This window comes from Arvicanthis niloticus, chromosome 6, assembly GCF_011762505.2.
Source record: "Arvicanthis niloticus isolate mArvNil1 chromosome 6, mArvNil1.pat.X, whole genome shotgun sequence".
NCBI classification, from domain to species: Eukaryota; Metazoa; Chordata; class Mammalia; order Rodentia; family Muridae; genus Arvicanthis; species Arvicanthis niloticus.
In genome coordinates this window covers 13,563,234-13,583,366 of record NC_047663.1, presented here as the reverse complement: position 1 = coordinate 13,583,366, position 20,133 = coordinate 13,563,234, and the positions used below count along the sequence as shown (strand labels likewise).

At 49.0% G+C, this 20,133-nt stretch overlaps 1 long non-coding RNA gene across 1 annotated transcript; it reads right to left on the bottom strand.

Annotated features, from left to right (window-relative positions):
• Positions 1–1,638: 1,638 nt before the first annotated feature.
• LOC143442507 (uncharacterized) lies at positions 1,639–13,415 on the bottom strand. The gene is made up of 2 exons (XR_013110744.1): positions 13,057–13,415; positions 1,639–2,091 (listed from the first exon to the last, which is right to left on the bottom strand). It is a non-coding gene; the product is annotated as an uncharacterized LOC143442507 (long non-coding RNA).
• Between the last annotated feature and the right edge of the window lie 6,718 nt (positions 13,416–20,133).

Sequence of the window (20,133 nt, the reverse complement as noted above, 5' to 3'; positions counted from 1 at the left end):
GATCTCTCTTGATCCTCTAGTCAGAAGCGTAACTCACATGCTTGTGATTAATTGCATTTTGGGTGGAGACCCCATGCCTTACTGATGTCTGTGGCTATTGAGAAGATACAAGGTCTCTGTCAGCATCCGGCCTTCATGCTCAAAGTCCAGTTGGTGTCACTTCTCATTCTTTGCATGAAGCCTGCCGTGCCAGCTTGGGCCCACAGAGAATGGGAAGCAAATAGAGCTTTTCCTCATTGTTTGCCCTTGCCTGACATTGCTCACATAGGATGTGGGGTATGATGTGGGTTTACAAGATGCCTTGCACATTCTTAGAGAACTTGCCCAGACTGGAATCCCACTTTTATCCTTGTAACTAACAGTCATAAGGATGAGTGGGATGGGCAGAGCCATCCTGCTTAAGGAGATGAGGAACACTGAGTCACTCTGGACTGGGCTTGGACCTTGCTCCCTGCTCACTTAACATCAGTGGTGGCCTTTGCATGGGCTCTGACTCTCAGTGCACAGCCCGATGGTAGCTACTGATGTGGTTTCCAGTTCACTGGGGAGGTCAGTACAGGGCCAGCATTCCCTTCTGTGCCAAGGCCCTTGTCTCTTCCCACCGAGGAAGTCTCTAGAGCTACAAGCTCAACATAGTCCTAGAAACGGAGCTGGTGTGCAAGTCGTGTTTGGGGATTTCCTCGACGTTCCATATTTGAAACCAGGTTCTTCCCAAACACCCATTCCTGGCTGGATAGGCATGGCTGAGGAGACAGCCTGGAAAGCCCCTTGGGCAGTCTCTTAAGGGTGGCAGACACCCGTGGGGCTCTGGTAAGAATCACCCCCTTATCTCACCCTGTCATGTTTGCTCCTGCATGTATGGTAGAAGCTACTAGAGTCTACTTAGCCTGCAACTGAGAGAGCACTGAAGTTCCTGTGCCCAATCATCTCCCCAGGGTGGTGACCAGCATCTGATAGATGCCAGTGTGTGAGCCCCTAGCTCTCCCACCCCTGGGGGAGAGATGAAAACTACTGTCTTAGATGAGCTGGTGGGGGGACCAGAGGTGTCCTTGTGAGATGTCATGTCCTGTTGGCCTCCTTCTGTGCCTTGTTCCTCATTCCTCTACAGGTCCTTACTTTTCCCCTCTGAGACTATTTTCTAGAATTCACATGGTATCAGACCTCCAAGGTCAATTTCTGGGGAACCCAAGTTGCTGCAGTCAAATGCACCTATTTGGATAGTATCTCAGATCATTGTAAAGGACACCCATGATCCCCTACTCCCTGAACCCTATCTCATTTAAACCAGCCCTAACACTCCCATAGTAGACAGCTTCCAAAAGCATGCCTCTGATCCCATAGCACCCCACTGTCCACTGTAAGGTAATTTATCTGGAAAGCCAAGGCCATGCATAATCTTTCCTGAGGTCTGGTCATGCAACCTCCACTCCGTGCCTCTTGTGCAGATGTTAGCCCCTGCAGTGTGGCTGTCTGGGAGCTGCCTCTCACCCTCCACCCCTAGGCTGTTTCTAGATGTGAAGGCTTTACTCAGACTGTCCCACTTTGCAGAGGTTCCCTCAGGCTGGCCAAGGACTGTCCTTGACCCTTTGTCCCCTGTAGCGTGCTACCTCGCCGATAAGGAGAACGCCACACTCAGGATTCTTCTGACAGCATTTATTGAACAGCTCTCAGGATGGTAAGGTGGAGGGAAGGACGCCGAGCTCAGAAAGCCCGCTGCTTAAATAGAGCTTTGGGAGACGTGCAGATCCCTCATTGGCTCAAATCTTTCATCCAATTGTCATACTCGGTTTTCGCGCCATTCGCAGGCACATTCTCAAGTAAAGCTTCCGTGAAGAACCAGGAAGCAGAAGCCGACGCCATCTTATAATGGCGAATACGGCTCCTCACAGTCCCCTGATCCAGGGTGGAGTCAGGTACCCTTGATTCCCCAGAGCCCATTGTCACATTAGTCTTCACTCCACTGCCATCTAGTTGTCTGTTCTTCTGGGCTCATCTTTTGCAAGAGGAGGGCTCCTGTAGGTCACAGCCCACATCTGATCACTGCCATCACCACCCCTGAGCCAAGGCCAGTGGACCACATGAGGCAGACACCTATAAAGGAGTCAGGTGAAACAAGGCATTATGGGTTGAATTCTCATGGTGGCACCCCAATCTTTCACATTTGGGGATGAGGCCTTTGGGGAGTAGTTATCTTTAGACAAGAACAGGGGCCCGGTGTGATGGGGTCAGTGCCCATATAAAGAACAGTGTTAGAAGTAGCTCTCTGTAATCCCAGCACTTGGGAGGCAGAGGCAGGTGGATTTCTGAGTTCGAGGTCAGCCTGGTCTACAGAGTGAGTTCCAGGACAGCCAGAGCTACACAGAGAAACCCTGTCTCGAAAAACCAAAAAAAAAAAAAAAAAAAAAAGTAGCTCTGCTGTGTCCAGCTTCTAGACCATGACATTTTGTTATGGCACCGCAGGCTCACTGACACAGAGACACAGACAATCCAGATATGTCTACTTCTGTGTAATGACCATCATACCTCTATTAAACCCTTCATCCAAGATGTACCCAAGGCACCGCTGTTGTTTTGTGTGTTATGAGAGAAGCAGATATTTCTGTCCCTTAATTTTATCTATATGTACAATTCCACCATCTGTTTCAAGATACCTCAGTCCAGGCTAGTCTAAACCCCCCTGGGCTAAGCTGCAGACCTCTAAAACTGACTGGCTGAGTTTCAGCACTCCAGACCATGGACTTACTGAGAACTGCCCAAGGCCTCCAGGACCAGGTAGCAAGTGCTGCCTGATCGTTTGCATGTGGTGTGTAAAGTCACCAGGGAGGCAGGCATCCCCAAACAGTAGTGTGTGCTCAGAAGAGATGAAAGCAGGAAGGCTTTCCAGGTTGGGGATGCTAGCTTTACTTTCTATGCCAGGGTCACCATTCTTTCTGTGTTTCCTTGGGGTCAGCTACAGGGGCAGCAAGCACACACACACACACACACACACACACACACGCACATGCACACGCACATGCACGCGCACGCGCACACACATGCACACACCTTTTCTTTCCTGGGTAAAGAGCAGAAAAGTGGGATATCTTGGCCCCTAGCCCACTCCATCTGCAGCTCCTGTAGCCAGCATCTCCTGGGGCCCACAGACTCCCTGGTGGCGCCACTCCCCCCTCTAGCACCAGCACATTGGCCTTGCTTTTGCTGCCCCTGCCAGCAGCTGGCACTGTCTTTGCCAGGAACTTTTAACTGTGGTCCCAAAGCCAAGGCTTTGTAGCCTCTTCACAGAGAAGGGAGGCGGGGCTCTGCGACTTCTGCAGAGAGGCCCAGGGGCTCTTCATTTTCCCAAGAGCATTCATTGTTCCCTAAGAGACACAGGCTCAGGATCCTCTCGGGGAGCTCCCAGAGGGACGTGAGGAAGGGCTAACGAGGCAGAGACCTTGGCGTGCAGGAAGCTTCCTTATCCTTCCATGCAGAAGAGCTGGGGGACGACCAGAAGAAGAGTTAAGCTCTGGGCCGAGGCTGCAGTATTCAATTGCTGCATTTCCTGTTGATGACATTATTGCCTTCCTACAACCATGGACACATGTTGCTTTCATCTGTTTCATTTCAAGACATGAGAACGCTTGCTGGAAACTATGCTTAATAGCTAAACTCAAAACATTTGGATTTCCCTCTGTGACTCTGGGCTGGTATGCCATATTCTCTAGTGAGGCTGATGGGTGGTGATGCGTATTCCCCCTTCCCCCCACCGTTTTCAACCGAGTAGAGAGAAGCCTGGGCTCCCTGGCTAACTGCCCCAGGCCTATCTGCTACTGTGGTACACCTCTCTTCCCTGGAGGAGACTGATGGTTCACCAAATAATGAGGCTAGGGACTGCCTCCCAACTCCCTGGCATCCAGCTCTCTCCCCATCTCCCAGGAAAAGGATATCTGACCTAATCACTAGATGGCCAGGCAAGTTCTCCTGAAGATTGCTGGTCCACTGAACCCACCCCTGTCCCAGTGGTGCCAGACTCCTTCTTCCACGGCTGGACCTCCTGAATGGAGCCTCTGGGACAGAGCGATGAGCTTTTCAGTTTGAGTCCAAGGGCCCTGGGCATCAAACCAGCCTGGCTACTATGGAGAGGGTGTGAGCTAAGTTGCCCTGGCCAGACCATGGATGGAAAGCCAGTTGATTAGAGCTGGGCCTGTCACCAGCACTTCCCCGGGGCCAGAACAGCACTACCAGTTGACATAGTCTGCAAAACACACAGTAGGTCTGCTCATGGAGGGACCTGGAAGATGGCTACCTGCCCCCACAGGACCATAGACTATTTTCTCATAAAGAGGTCTGAGCAGAGAGTTCAAGAACTACCAGCCTAGTTCTACAGGATGAAAAGAAGCACAGAATTATAAGACACCTCCTGGGTACTTACTGTACCCATTTTCTTATTTCATCCTTTATTTATTTATTTATTTATTTATTTATTTATTTATTTATTTTTTAAAAAAAAACAGAGTGATTAATTCCCATTTAACAGTTGGAAAAACTGAGGTTTATGAAGATTGAGAACATTTGGCAAAACTCATATGACATTTTGGTGGTGACACTGGGACAAAAACCAGAGACTTGAGGTCTCTGATGCCAGTTTTCTCTGCCTGCAGAAAGCCAGCCCTCTTCCAAGAAGCCAGGGTGGAGACCTGAGAGGAAGGACAAGGTGCACTGGGTCTGACTGACCTGCTAGCACACACTCCCTTCCCCCCTTCAATTCCTTCCCTTGTTTCATCAGCTCTTGGCCTTTTCCTCTCAGAGTGTGGGCAGTCAGGAAGAAAACTCTCAGACGCTAACAGCCAGGACTGGCAAGATGTCGAAGCAGGCAAAGACATTTGCCATCAGCCCTGACCCCCTGACTCCCATCCCTAATACTCACTTGGTAAAAGGAGAAAGATGACTCCTGTATGTTGTTGACCTTTGACCTCTACCTCTTAACAAATACTGCACACAGACGCCACGGCAAAGGCATGCACACACACACACACACACACACACACACACACACACAATGAACGAATAGTTTTAAAAATAGCTATCAGGCAGCCGGGATCTACGTGCTGTGTCCCGAGGAGGAATGTTCAAGGCCATATTCTGTCTCTTTCAAATCCCTCAAATCTGGCCAAGAACCTGAGATAGCAGGAAGTGTGGAGAACACAGGCTGCCCAGGGGATAGCAACTCTGAGATTCAGGATACTTTTCACACTTATCTGCCAGGGCTGTGTCTGTCCTGGTTTAGCATCTGTGTGCGCGTGCATTCGTGCATTTGTGTGTGCATGAGGAGTCTCAGATTCACCAACTACACCTTTTCAAAGACAATTCCAAACCAGATGTGGTGGTACACTCCTTTGATCTCAGGAAGCAGAGGCAGGTGGATCTTTGTGAGTTTGAAGCCAGCCTGGTCTACAAAGCAAGTTCCAGGACATCCAGAGCTGTTATACAGAGAAACCCTGTCTCAAAAAACCTAAAAGAGTGGAGAGAGCAAGAGTGAGAGCAAAAGAGAATGAGAGAGAGAGAGAGGGAGACAGAGAGAGAGAGAGAGAGAGAGAGAGAGAGAGAGAGAACAATTCTAAGAGGGACAGGGCCCTGTTGTGGAGTGAGCATTGACTGACAGTCTCTGATGCCATTACCCTAAAGAGAGATCGTGGGCTACACAGTCTCTCCGTGGGCCTTGAAGTCCTGGCTAAAAATAAATAAACAAATAAAATGGGACCAATTTGATTTCAAACGCAGACCATGGCAGGCTCACAAGAGAGGTTTTTCAGCTTTACCATGGTGTGAAAGCAAGCCTGTGCAGCCTGCGCTTTTCCCTGTGAGCACGGCCCTCAGCGGACCATGTGAGGTATCCAGTCAGCATCTCCCTACAGAGACGCTTTGTGTTCCATGATGCTGACAAGATGGAGTTTGTGAGCACACGTAAGGGAGTTACGCAAAGCTATGGTAGTTAGTACGCCAGCTACAACCTGACATGTTGAAGCATGCCTGTAATTCTACTCCCAGGGATGCTGAGGCAGGAGGAACACAAGTTCAACCTCTGTGTAATCCAGTAGATCATATGTATGCTTTACATTTTTGTTTTGGGATGTTTCAATTTAGGACAAGCCTGTTGTACCAGAATTCCATTGGAAGTTAAATAGCATTTGTATGAAGGGCTAAGGAAACATCCCAGAGACTAGAGAGGTGGCTCAGTAGCTAAGAGTGCACACTGCTCTTCTAAAGGACTCAGGCTGGATTCCCAGCAGCCACATCAGGCATCTTACAGTTGCCTAGAACTTCAGCTCCAGGGAGGTCTAGCCTCTGGCCTCCACGGCCACCTTCACTCACATATATGACGCCTCCACACACAAACATGTAATTATAAAAATATAGAAATAAATATTTAATTTTCTTTTCATTCGAAAGGTCATCCCCAAATGGTAGGGCCACCCAAAGGTTCTGTGGAGTCCCCTCTTTGGTGGGCTCTTATTAAACACAATATAATGACATAGACATTTTGAAGAGTGTAAGGTGATATTTTTCACCAGCAAGAATGTCCGGGACTCACTCTAGGTACATCAAGGGAGACTGAAGTGTGTGGTAAGAATAAAGCCCCTTGACGGGAAATGGGAAACTCAGAAAGGCTAAGCCAGGTAGACATGGAGAGGCATGGCTCCCCCTCACCCTGCCTCACCCCGTCTCTGTTGACCTGTCTTTTCTTAGCTACTTTACTTCCTAACCTCTTCAAGCTTGTCGCTGTCACCAGATGCACCCATCCATCCATCCCACCTCACTCTGGCCCCCTTTAGAGGCCTCAGCTCTTTGGAGCAGAATGTCTTTCTTTGTTTTTAAATATTCAAATTTCTGAGCCCCGGAGAAGAAGATGATCAGTCCTGACCATCCCTGTAGACTCAGCTACTCAATGTAACTAACGGTGCTGGGCTGGCCAGGGTAGGGTAGACCGCTTGGGACTGACATGGCCGCCGAATGCAGTCAGTCAGCGGAGTCTCAGCAGGGATGGTCCACAGTGAAAGCGTACCCATTGTCTCTCCAGAAGCATGCCAAGACAAATATGAAACCCCAGAGAAAACAAAGCGCCACTGGCTCTTCATTTCTACATATGTGACTTGGTTCAGCAGATAGCGCTTATGATTTGCATCCTGCAGTTTGGAATACATCTCAGGGCTTTTCCTCCATCACAACGCCATGATTTTCCTAATCACTGTGACAATCCTCCATACCAGGGAAGTGCGTGTGATTTGTTTGGGCAATCCCTTACAGACAACCCTGCATTTCTGCATAACCTGAACACTTGGAAACTTTTTAGGTACAAGATGATATCCTGGACTCACTGTTAACTCTGTGTTCTGGAAGCTGGGTCCTTTTCATAGGCGGAATATACTGGCTCCTTGCAATAGGACACAGGGAGAGAGGGAGTGCATGGTTAGCTCCTGCCTCGGTATTGGGGGAAAAATTTGCATAGTCCTTGTTTTTGGTTGGTTTTGTTGTTGTTTGTTTTGGGTTTTTTGTTTGTTTGTTTTTGAGACAAGGTCTTACTTTGTAGCCCAGGTTAGCCTAGAACTCAAGGCAATTCTACCTCAGCCTTCTAAGTAGGCACAAACCTCCGCTGATAAGTTCCAGAACTGAAAGCTAGTCCCCCAAGGCCACACAGACTAGCACTTCCAGGGCCAGTTTCAGGAGACACCAAGGACAACAAAAACTTCAAATATCATGCAGACATGGGCAGGTGCCAGCCTACCTCCCATCCAGTGAGTCTGACCATCTTAAAGCTGAGGCCTACCAAGGAGGAGCGTGAGGAGACAGGAGCTTGTGAAATGGGCAGAGGCAGAGCTGCTCGTACCCAAGCCCTTCCTCATGCTGAGGAAAACTTGGGCGGCCCTAAGTGGCCAGAGTCACAGAGAAAGCAGGAGCCAGGGCTGGAACACAGGCCTCTGAGCCCAACCCAGTCACCATGGTCCTGATTATACACGCACATGGGCGGGAACATGTAGCCAACTGGAAAAACTAATAAAACACCTCCTTGCTTTTTTGGCCCTGGTCCTTAAAAATAGCAGCTCAGGGGCTGGGTTTTGAAGCTCGGTTGGTAGAGTGCTTGCCTGGCTTGCACAAAGACCTGGGTTCTAGTCCTAGAATGATGTGAACCGTGGAAGCAGGAAGATCAGAAGTTCAGTTTGAGGCCAATTCGAGGCCTCAAGGGTTTACTGCTAGTTTCAAAGGTTTGCATCTCTGTCCTGCCACTCAGGGAAGAATGGCAGCAAGGTCCTAGTGAGTCCCTTGTCTATGAAAGAGGACCCAAGATGGGCATCCCTTAGCCCTAACCTTCAAGGCAGATGAGTTCTTGATAGCAGAGCCCTTCCACCCATCCTGGAAGACATTTAAGCAATAGTTCCTCCCTCCCGGAATGCTTGCCCTGCCCAGGGCAGCCTCAGTTCTAATCCTCTGTCTTATGCGAGGCAGTTGGGGGACCTTGAACAGCTCACATATCCTCTCTGATTCTTCACCTTTGGCCAAGTGGCCGTTGTCCATATTTTACAAGGACCGAGAGGAACTGAGAAACCAGTACAGGGTTCCTCACTTTCCTGACCGCTGTTTCTACCCGAGTGACTCTCACCCAGCACCTCAACTCCCGCAGTCAGAGCCTCCACATGGCATAGGATGGATGCTATCACTTAAGAACCCCTTTGTGCTCCAGAGGGCCCCATGCTGGGTCGAGTACTCTTCGGCCTCCATCTTGGCATCTCTAATGTTGAACAAGGCAGTGTACACTGTACACTCTGCACTACATAGTGGACTGCATCAGACTTCTGTAGTATGGCCGAAGCTACAGCTCTGAGATGTTACTTAACAGTAACAGTGTCTGCCCCAGGGAGTGGCTGAGAGGGGAAGGGAATGAGGTGATTTGTTAGGCCAGCCCACAGGAAGCAGCTCCTCACCTTAGCTGTCCCTACTGGGCTATTACCTGGAACCTTCTGCAGCCTGTGTCTTGCCCTTGATCAGTGTACCCCTCTGTTGTTGTCTCCCCCACCTTGCTTCTCTTCCTTGATCCTCCTCCCCTGTGAGTTCTGAAGCAAGGAGTCAAATATCTTGTAAGGGGGGGGGGGGGCCCAGGCTGTCTGCTGGAAGCCCTTGAAGCTCTTATCAGAAGGGAACTGCTAATGACTCTGTCTCTGGTTTACGCTAGCTCTTCCCACTCCTTTATGGCCCTTTTACTGCTCCCTTGGCCCTGCAGGTTCAGACAGGGCTGCTGTTTGTGAGCGAAGATGGCGCCAAGGGCAGAGCAAAGTTGGCCTCAAGGACAGAGGGGCTTTGCTGGTGGATGTGACTTACTAGCCTCAGGCACACCTTCCCTCCGAGCAGACTGCAGAAAGGTCACCTTAGAAGATCCTGTGACTGTACTGGCTCTGCCCAGGACCTCACTTACAGGGCTGCATTTCAGCTCCATGTCCAGGACCCCAGGTAGCTTTCTAGACGGGCTCTAACACAGTCCATGTCGCTAGTCAGTTTTCAGAGGCAGCAGCTGAACAGCTACGGTACTGTCTCCATTCCCTGGTTTGTTTAGAGGCCAGAACTGGTGTGCAGGAAACATAAAAGGCTAAAGGTCATTTTATCTAGGTAACCATGTTCACAAATCGGTTATGGGTCCTTACTGCTATTTTATGGACTGAGAAACAGATGCTTACGAGGCCACACAACTAGGCTTGGCTTTAACTGAGTTGGTGTGCTACTAGTTTAGCAAGAGCAAAACCCTAGGCTCCACCCTTAGCACCAGATAAACCATATGAGATTGAAATACATTTGTAGGCCGGGCGGTGGTGGCACATGCCTTTAATCCCAGCACTTGGGAGGCAGAGGCAGGTGGATTTCTGAGTTTGAGGCCAGCCTGGTCTACAGAGTGAGTTCCAGGACAGCCAGGGCTACACAGAGAAACCCTGTCTCAAAGAAGAAAAAAAGAAAAGAAAAGAAAAGAAAAAGAAAGAAAGAAAAGAAATACACTCGTAGGCCCAACGCACACGCAGAAGGTGGAAGCAGGAGAATTAGAGGTTCAGGTCCATCCTCAGCTACATCTTAGACCATGCTAGGATACATGAGACCTATCTCAAAAATTTAATAATAATATTAATGATGATAATAATGGACATAGCACATACTCAAAGGGCATGCACATGGTTGTAAATCTTTGTTGTTTGTGGGGAAGGATGAAAGCAAAAACTAAAACCTTCACGTTGAACACAGACACAAACTTGTTTCCAACCTGGAATATTTTCCACCTGAAATATGCTCCATCCTGAACGCAGCTCCTAAACATGCTGGCGACTGAAAAGTCTCCTGCGTGATCGTGGCTGCAAGCCGTGGGGGTGGGAATGGTGCCACTTGAAGCCGGAGGCAGGTAAAGAAGCAGGGGGCTGCAGCACCCTCCCTCTCCTAAGAAGACTGGAACTAAGAAAGATAAAATGGAAGCCAAGAGCTCCCCTGCCTCGAGAAGCCACTCATTAGCTGGAAGCCGAGGATTGACTGCTTCCAACAAATGAAATTCCCAGACAGGTCTGGTGGCACACTTGCCTTTGGTCCCTCGGGAAGATCTGAGTTCAAGGCCAGCCTGGTCTACAGGGTGGGTACTAGGACAGCCAGGGCTACACAGAGAAACCCTGTCTCAGAACGAAAGAAAGAAAGAAAGAAAGAAAGAAAGAAAGAAAGAAAGAAAGAAAGAAAGAGAGAGAGAAAGAAAGAAAGAAGGAAAGTGTAGAGTGAAAAACTATAAAGGCCATTTAATAAAATATGTGTAAATTTTTTGCCTTAGACCTTGGGCAGAAAAGCACCTGCCAGCAGGTTTGGGTCCATCTAATTAGTTACAGAGGAGGGGGAGTTACAGGACAAAGGCCTGTTACGAACATCCCAGAAACTGACTGGCCAAGAGAGGAACTACACCCTGCCCCCATGGTACGGCCTACTAGTGTTCAAAAAAAAAAAAAAAAAAAAGTAAAACAACCAATCCTGTGCACCCACGCGAAAGTTCGCTTTTTCCCTACCCCGCCCATATATAAGCGCTAGACCACTGAGCCATGAGGTCAGTCCCTCTATCCCCTATGTGAGATATGGGGATACGGGCTGGCCCAGAGCTCTGATTTAATAAACCACCTCATGTGCTTTACAGCAAGATGGTCTCTCGTGTGTCCTTTGGGTGCGTGCTATCCTGTGACTTAAGTGGACCTCCTTTCTGGGGAGTCCCGGACCTTTTAAAAGAAAGAGAGAAAGAGAGAGAAAGAGAAAGGAAGAAAGAAAGAAAGAAAGAAAGAAAGAAAGAAAGAAAGAAAGAGGAGTGGGGGGAGGGAGGAAGGGAGGGGTGGAGAGAGAAACAGAGACACAGAGAGAGACTGAGAAACAGTTCCCTGTGAGCATTGATGTCCATTTGGACACCACCCCTTCATCACTTCACTTCATCACTTCAAGCGGCCCTTATTTTATTTCCACTTTAAAGTGAAGGGAAGGAGGTTTTAAGCAGCGACACCCCCACCCCCCCACCCCCCCCACTCCCCCCCACTCCCCCCCCCCACCAAAACCAAACCAGACCAAACCAAAAAAAAAAAAAAAAAAAAAACCGACCCTGGAAGGAAGAGTCCTAGTGGTAAATGGGGCCCTGCCAGGGTGACACCCTTAGTTCTTGTTTCTTCTCTAAGATGGCTAGCAATACCTAACCTAGTGTTCCCAGAGCAGCAGCTGGGCCTTGAGCACCTCACAGAGGCGCCTCTTTACCTCCAGGGACACTAAGGCATAGAGAGGAATGGGGCTCTGTACAGGGCCAGGCTCCTCCTTCCAGAACCTCCATGCATAGCCCTGAGCCCCTCTCCAGGGGCAGAACTACATTTTCACATAAAGAAAGTACCTCCTGCCAGGTGTGGGGGTGCGATGTGGTAGCCTGAGCAGAAAGATCATGAATTCCTTAATCTCAACGGTGAAAGGAAGGGAAGGAAGGAGGGTGGGGAGGAGGGACCACCTCCTGGGCTCACATCCTCTAAGCCAGTGCTTCTCGGCCTTCCTGATGCTGCGACCCTTTAATACAGTTCCTCATGTTGTGGTGACCCCCAACCATAACATTATTTGGTTGCTACTCCATAACTGTAATTTGGCTAGTGTTATGGCTCATGATGTAAATACCTGATACTCAGGATATCTGATATGTGACCCCTTCGGGACCCACAGGTTGAGAACCAATGCTCTAAGCCTTGCTGGACTAGCCTTGCTCATTTCTATAGGGTTCTAGAAAAGGCAGCGCTTCCTCTGGCCTGGGCTCTCTGGCCTCTCCTCTGCTTCTCAGGGCTATATCTGGTGCTCCCTACCTCTTCCTTAGTCTCTCTCTCTCGCGCGCGCGCACCCCACCCCCACCCCACCCCAAATTGGCCACCGGATGATTGATGTTCTCCTTCACACCCTCACCCAAATGGCAGGCTGCAGAGGGCAGGGCTCTACCCTTGTGTACCACATGTAGGCCTGGCAACCGTAGCATCAGATATCCACTTTCCTCCCAGCCCCACAGACTCCCTAGGAAGTGGCCAGGCCTATCTTTCAAAGAACTACCATCCTAAGAATGTCACCCACCTGGGGTTTAAGGTGGACCTTTTTTCACCTGCGCATTCAGAGGAGAGGACCGCCCCCCCCCCCCCCCCATGGTTTAGAGGAAGACAGGAAGCCTGCTTTTGTTAGGATAGAGAAGGGCAAGACTCTAGGTTAGGGAAGGTCACGCCAGTGAAAGATGAGCCCAGCTTGGGTGAAGCAGGTGCATGACCTTCACCAAGTGGGTGGCCGCCAGAGAAAGTGGAAATAGACTGGGGACCTCCAACGTCCTACTCAGCTCACACTCTCTCCCTGGGTGGCAGGTCTTTACAGTGCAGCATCTTCCTCAGTCTTGACCCCGAAAGGCGATCCAGCAGTTGGGGGTATCCCCGGGGTGCCCTCCAAGTATACAGCACCTGGTCACCGCCCCGCCCCTCCCCCACCTCTTGGGCAGGGAGCCGTCTGACACCTTGGGCCTCTTACCTCTGTGCCTCAGGAAAGTCCTGCAGACTCTGATCCCTCTGGCACACGCCCACAGGGAGGGAGCGTCCTCACCACACCTCCAGTGCCCTGGTGACTATATTCTGGCTCACAGATTCCTGAGTTGTGAACTAAACGGAGGATTCTTGGTTTTACCAAGGCAGGCAGAGTTAGAACACCGAACACATCGATTTCGAAGTCTGCAGAAAGAGGCCATCCACCCTGGCGAAAGGGAGCCAATACCGTCGGCTAAGCTTCTCTGGCCACCTCGCTTTCCTCGCCAGTCCGGCTCCAGAATTCCTTTCCTGAAAAGCCTAGCATACTTGTTTATGTCACTTAACCCTCACCCCCAACATCCTTTTAATGCCGGGATAACTCGTTGAGCAGGGTTTTACAGTTTCAATAATTAGTCTATTTTTTCTAATACCCTAAAGTTATCTGTGAAATTATTATTATTATTATTATTATTTTGAGGAAGTACAGAAGGCCGGGCTCAGCGCACGCATCTGAGTTTGTTTATGAAGCTAATGTTTTTGCTAAAACCATGCGGTTCACCCACCGGGACCTAGGAACAATTCCCCCACCCCCACCCCCATCCCCCATTCAGAGTGCACGGTCTGAAGGAAACTTCTCTTCTAAAAACTCATCAAATAACAAAGTCTTCCTGGGCCACGCCCCGCTCCGTAGTCCGATTCTTAGGGGCACTCGGAAGTTGTTTTTCCTAAGATAGACATTCCGAGCATTAACACTTCCACCTCTGTTTTTAACACCGCATTTAAATCAGAGATATCCTCCTTAGCATCTTTTGTTCAGGTCCAGCATCCCTCCAAGGAAACCAGTTCTGGGGTAGCTGACTAACAATTCCCACTTTCTAAACAGTAAATTCTACCCCTCAGTGTAGTGTGGTACCAGGAGCAATTTAGGCAGAGGTGGGGTTTGAATGTGATTTCTCCGGCTCTTGTAATCAGTACCATCTCAAAATGACTCGGTTTTCTTTTCATAATCTCTTTGGAGGGTTTTGATATACTTTATAAAGGTCCAGAAGAAGCCTTTGAAGAGGTTCAAACACAGTGTAATTGTTGCCAGGTCACACTGCAACCCCCTCCCCCCACAGTGCTCTCTTATCTAATGAAAGTACAGGAAGGGTTCACGCCCCCAGTGTGCCTTGCAACCTGGTTCTTAGCTTTTGCAAGATGAGCTGACTGGGCAAAAGTCTTATCTGAGAGATCTGAGCTTGCCGCTCCCCTCCCTGAGGGATGGGTCTCAATCTGTGGCTTCAGAGTCTGGGCTTGGCTTGCCTGCTCAGGGTTTCCTGTGAGATTGCAGGTAAATTAGCAGCTGTGGGCCTGCAGGGCCTTCTCGAGGCTTGGCTGGGGACTGGCTTCCAGATCTCTCCCTTGGTTGGTGTGAGGGTTACGTCATAATCCCACTGAAAATATTACAGGTAGAAATTACAGTTTTGAGCAAGACATAGTGGGGGCGTGCTTTTAATCCCTGCACTCAGGAGGTAAAGTTAGATGAATCTCTGAGTTCAAGGCCCATTTTGTCTACACAGAGATCTAGGCTAGCCAGGGCTACACAGTGAGACTGTCTTTAAAACAAACAAACAGACAAACAAAGCCATCCACAATCTTTTAAAACCTAATCTCAGTAGGAACAACACATTGTTCCTTCTACATTCTATTTATTAGAAGACAGCCAATAATTTCCAACCTATGGTCAAGGAATTCCCATACCATTCCATAGGACTTGCATGCTAAGAACTGGGACCATAGAAACAATCTAGGGTTGATCCTAGGAGCAGCGGCTAAAGGCTTAGTTTTGGCAGCTCCCCTCCCCCCAAGACAAATTCAGCACAGAGGCTGAATCAGTTCTCATCGGCGGCTGCACAATATTCACTAGCGGTTAAATATTTCCCATAATGCTCTTGTCCACGCTCTACTTCTATCGTTGCTTGAACCATATGCCAGGCGCCTAACTAAGGATCCAAGCTCACAAAGTGTGGTCCCTGATCTGAGACTGGCCCTAACTGAGTTGATAGGACGGAAGAGGACAGGGCTCAAGTAACGCAGAAGTTAGGAGGGTAGGCGTCACTCCACGCCCAGGGGCACCTGTACAGGACAGGAATGGAAAAGCCAGAGAATGGCTGTCCACTCAGCGGATCTTGAAAAAGACGGGGAGGGAAAGATATGAGCCCCCATGTGGGGCTGTACGGTGAGGATGGAGAAGCAGCATTGCCCAGCAAGGCCCTCTTACGGCGACGTTTAGGGGTTGGGCCTTAAGCAAAGGTGAAGGCTATAGGCAGTCAGGGGAGGATTTAAAACCGAGGACGGACAAGAACAGCTTTAGGTTGTGCAATGCACACTGCGATAGCAATATGGAGTGGGAGATGAAGTGCAGGCACGGAGACCAGTTAAACGCTGTTGGTGCCCAGGCGAGAGATGTCGAAAGCTATGGGAGTGGCCGTCGATGTGGGAAGGAGAGTGATGGGAGATTTTTAGGGTGTGGATTCAACAGTGTTGGGAGGATGAATGGAGTGTTGAAAGGAGAAAGACCAGTCAAGACCTGGAACGGGTTTGTAATGCAGACTGCTGGGGATGGTGTGGTCATTGCCTTCCACAAAGATGTCCGGCTCCAGTGAGGTGCACAGTGGCTTTGGGTCCACTGTTCTTTGTTACTTCACACCCAGTTTTCGGGTGTTAAGTATTGAACCCAGGTCTCCTGCCTGCTGGGCAAACACTGAACTAACCAAACTACGTCCGGCGCCTAGCTCTGTTCTAAGCTTATTACATTGGACAGAGGTATGTATGGCTGGCTTAGCAAGATGTGGGCGGCGATGAACCGTGAAAGATGATAGAGCTATAACTTCCAGAGACCCTGGCTTTGTACAATTTAAAGGACTCTCTGGAGAAGAAGCCAAGGGACAGAGACCCCAGTGAGAGGGAGCTGAGATGTCTTCAGCTAAGGGAGGGCAAGCAGTGGAGAGAGCTATTGTCCCACAGGATCCATGGCGTCACAAGTAGGATTATTTTTTTCTTTTTTTTTAAAAAGACAGTCTCGCTGTCTGGAACTGTGTGTAGACCGGGCTGGCTTTGAACTCACAGGGATGACCCTGCCTCTGCCTCCTGAGGCTAAATTTATTTATTTATTTATTTATTTATTTATTTATTTATTTATTTACAAAATCTTCTACTACCCGAGTGTTAAACCCAGTCAGGTAGGAGAGCGTTGACAAGTTAGATAAAAAGGCAGAACACTGGTGAGCTATGTAGAGACAGTTCAGCTACATGGAACAATATCTAGAAGGTTCTAGATTAGACTGGAATTCTATAGAGCAGTCTGCCCTTCCATGATGAATTCTTCAGGACCTCATGGGCCACCACCAGCCAGCATGCCACAGCATACACGGTGAATCAAGAAACAATGACCAGCCAGGTGGTGGTAGTGCACGCCTTTAATCCCAGCACTGCAGAGACAGAGGCAGGAGGATCTCTTTGAGTTCAAGACCAACCTAGTTTACAGAGTGAGTTCCAGGACAGCCAAGGCTACACACAGAAACCCTGTCTAGAAACAAAGACACAAGCAACAACAAATTCAAGCTCATCTTATTTTTATTCTCCAGAAGTTGTTTAAAATTAGCAAATGGGGTCAGGGATGGTGGTGCCCACTTTTAACCCCAGCACTTGGGAGGCCAAGGCAGGCAGATCTCTGAGTTCAAGAACAGCCTGATCTACAAAGAGTTCCAGGACAGCCAGAGCTACATAGAAAAACCCTGTCTTGGGGAGGGAAAATAGCAAACAGGGACTAGAGAGGAGGTTCAGGTCCCCTGGAGTTGAAGTTAAAGCAGTTGAGTCTTTTGTAAGAGCAACATAGACTAAATTCTGAGCCATCTTTCCAGCCCGTTTCCTGATTGATTTTTGATATTGTTGACATCTCCCGCTTACAAGTTCAGGTCAAGTTTAAAAAGCCAGACTCTAAAACCATGAACGGGAAGCTGCCGAAAACCACTGAGCGGTTTGTAGACTTATAGTGTCTTATCTGACACACAGCATAGCCCCTTCCTGACCAACGCAATTAGCATCTGGAAGTTTTACAATATTATATCTCTTGACGATAAGTAAGCGTCCCTAACTCTCTCAGAGGAACCTCCCTTCCCCTTCGTGGCTTCAAAGTCCACAGCATCTGTATTGCTTCCTCTGCCAGGAGAAGAGAGAGGTAGGAAGAGCGGCAGGAAGTTGGGACCAAGTTTTACTCCTTCTTCCTCTGAGGCTGGTGAGAGTCTCCCCTTCCTCAGGTGGGCCACACCCACTGAGATGCCCATGGAAGTAACTGCTTCCATGAAAGACTTCAGGGGAGGATGAAAGACCTGAGCTCTCAGGGTCAAGGAGCTGAATGAATTGTACCTGGGAGGGATTTTAGGCCGTTGTTGTTTTAGGAAAGCATTCCAACCTCTGTCTTGAACCTGCTGTGGAAGCCCTGCTGTTAGTGGGTCCCTCCTAAGTCTCCTAGCCATGGCTTGGGAGGCACAGTGCTGGGCATCAAGACTTCCAAGAAACTAACATGGCTCTGGTGTGGACACGATGAGTGTCTTAGGGTTTCCATTGTTGTAAAGAGATATCATGACCAGGGCCGGACGGTGGTGGCACACGCCTTTAATCCCAGCACTTGGGAGGCAGAGACAGGCGGATTTCTGAGTTTGAGGCCAGCCTGGTCTACAGAGTGAGTTCCAGGACACAGGACAGCCAGGACTACACAGAGAAACCCTGTCTCGAAAACCAAAAAAAAAAAAAAAAAGAGAGAGATATCATGACCAAATTATAACTCTTATAAGGACAAGATTTAACTGGGGCTGGCTTATAGGTTCCGAGGTTCAGACCATTATCATCAAGGCAAGAGCATGGCAGAGTCCAGGCAGACATGGTACAGGAGGAGCTGAGAATTCTACATCTTCATCTGGAGGCTGCTAGCAGAATACTGACTTCCAGGCAGCTGGAAGAGGGTCTTAAAGCCCACACCCACAGTGACACACTTCCTCCGACAAGGCCATACCTACTCCAAATAGTGGCACTCCCTGGGCCAAGTATGTTCAAACCACCATAATAATTCTAGGCAAATCTCTTCCCCTTCTGTTTGAGTAATTGTCCTCACTTTTTTATTATTTATTTATTTTTAATGATTTATCTTATTAATGAGTACACTTTAGCTGTCTTCAGACACACCAGAAGAAGGCATCAGATCCCATTACAGATGGTTGTGAGCCACCAAGTGGGTGCTGGGAATTGAACTCAGGACCTCTGAGAGAGCAGCCAGTGCTCTTAACTGCTGAGCCATCTCCCCAGCCCGGCCTCACTTTTTAAAGTGGAAGGTTAGATTAGATGATGTTTGAAGTCTCCTGTGCTGGAGAAGTGTTATTTTATGGTGTGTGGGGTATTCATGCATATCCGGGTACACATGACAGAGACCAGAGGTTAGCGGCAGCATCTTCCTCAGTTGCTCTTCACCTCTTGAGGCAGGCGCTTTCAGTGAGGCCGGAGATCGCCCATTAGGCTCGAGTTGACTGGCCAGAAAGTTGTAGCTTTACAGGTATATACTGCCATGCCTAGCTCCTTTGTTCTTCTACATTTACACATTGTGTGTGTGTGTGTGTGTGTGTGTGTGTGTGTGTGTGAGAGAGAGAGAGAGAGAGAGAGAGAGAGACGTGTGGAGAGGATCTTGCACAGTATCTCAGTGGGTCCTGTCCATAGAAGTCAGGCTGTCAGACTTGGGGAAAGGTACCCTTACTCACTGAGCTCGGTCACCCATCCACACAGGCTTTTAATGGTTCCCCATCCTTGGGTGACAAGCATGTCACCAACTAGACCATCTCCTCATCTCTGTTGTTGTTTCTCTTAGAACTGAATAGGATAGGATGAAAGATGGTGGGAAGGCAAAAGCTACTGTATTAGAGTTACTTTTCCATCTGTCTCTGCGGAATGCAGTCTATCTCAGCAGGGAGGGAATGGCAGCAGAGGCACCAGGTGGCTGGTCACACCGCATCTACAGTCAGGAAGTAGAAGTTGAGGACTCAGGGTAAAAGGGGGGGGGGGGGCGCTCTTCCTTTTACTGTCTTTATTCACTCTGGGATTCCTGTTAACAGGAAGATGCCACCCACATTTGGGGTGAGTCTTTCTTAGTGAACCCTCACAGACTCACCCCAAGGTGTGTGTCCAAATCTGGTTGCTGACGACGAAGATGAACCATGCATCACTGTCTCCTGTGGCTTGTCTTCTACAAGACCTCCTGGGGTCAGCTTTGGGGTCATTATTGACTCCTGATTGGATAATAGCTTTGTTCAGAGGTTGGGCAGTGTTAGAGTTCAAATAGAAAATGTCCCCAAGTGTTTTTGAACACTGGTGCCCCAGCTGGTTCCCCATTTGGGGGCAGCCATGAAACCTTTAAGAGATGTGCATAGCTGCTGGAAGTAGGTCACAAGTAACAGCCCTTTGAAGGTCAAACTTGCTCTTGGATCTTAGCTCTCTCTACTTCCGGGCCTGCTGTGGTGTGAGCAATCACCATACACTCCGAGCCACCATGCTTCCTAGCCACGATGACCTGAAGCCCTCTGAAACCATGAGCAGAGATAAGTCTTTCTATCTCTCAAGTTGTTTTGTCACACACTGTGCTGCGGAGGCACAAAGGACAATATGAAAGTCACTTACTGAGCCAGGAGTACTCTGGTGAGGGAACAGGGTAGCTACAAAAATATTGGGGCTAGAGAGATGGCTCAGTGGTTAAGAGCACTGTCTGCTCTTCTAGAGGACCTGAGTTCAATTCCCAGCACCCACATGGTAGCTCACAACCATCTGCAATTCCAGTTCTAGAAGGATCTGATGCCCTCTTCAGGGCCCCACTGGCATCAGAAATGCATGCAGGCTCACGACCCTTGAGAATAAAGTTTGAAGAAAGTCTTGAAAATTGAGAAAAGAAAGTTTTGAATAGACACTATCTGCAACCTTGCGTGTGTACTCGTGCTCACTACTTTCACTCGCTACAGCCTTCCCACAGAACACCATCTAGATGTATAAAGAAATAGATGGCATC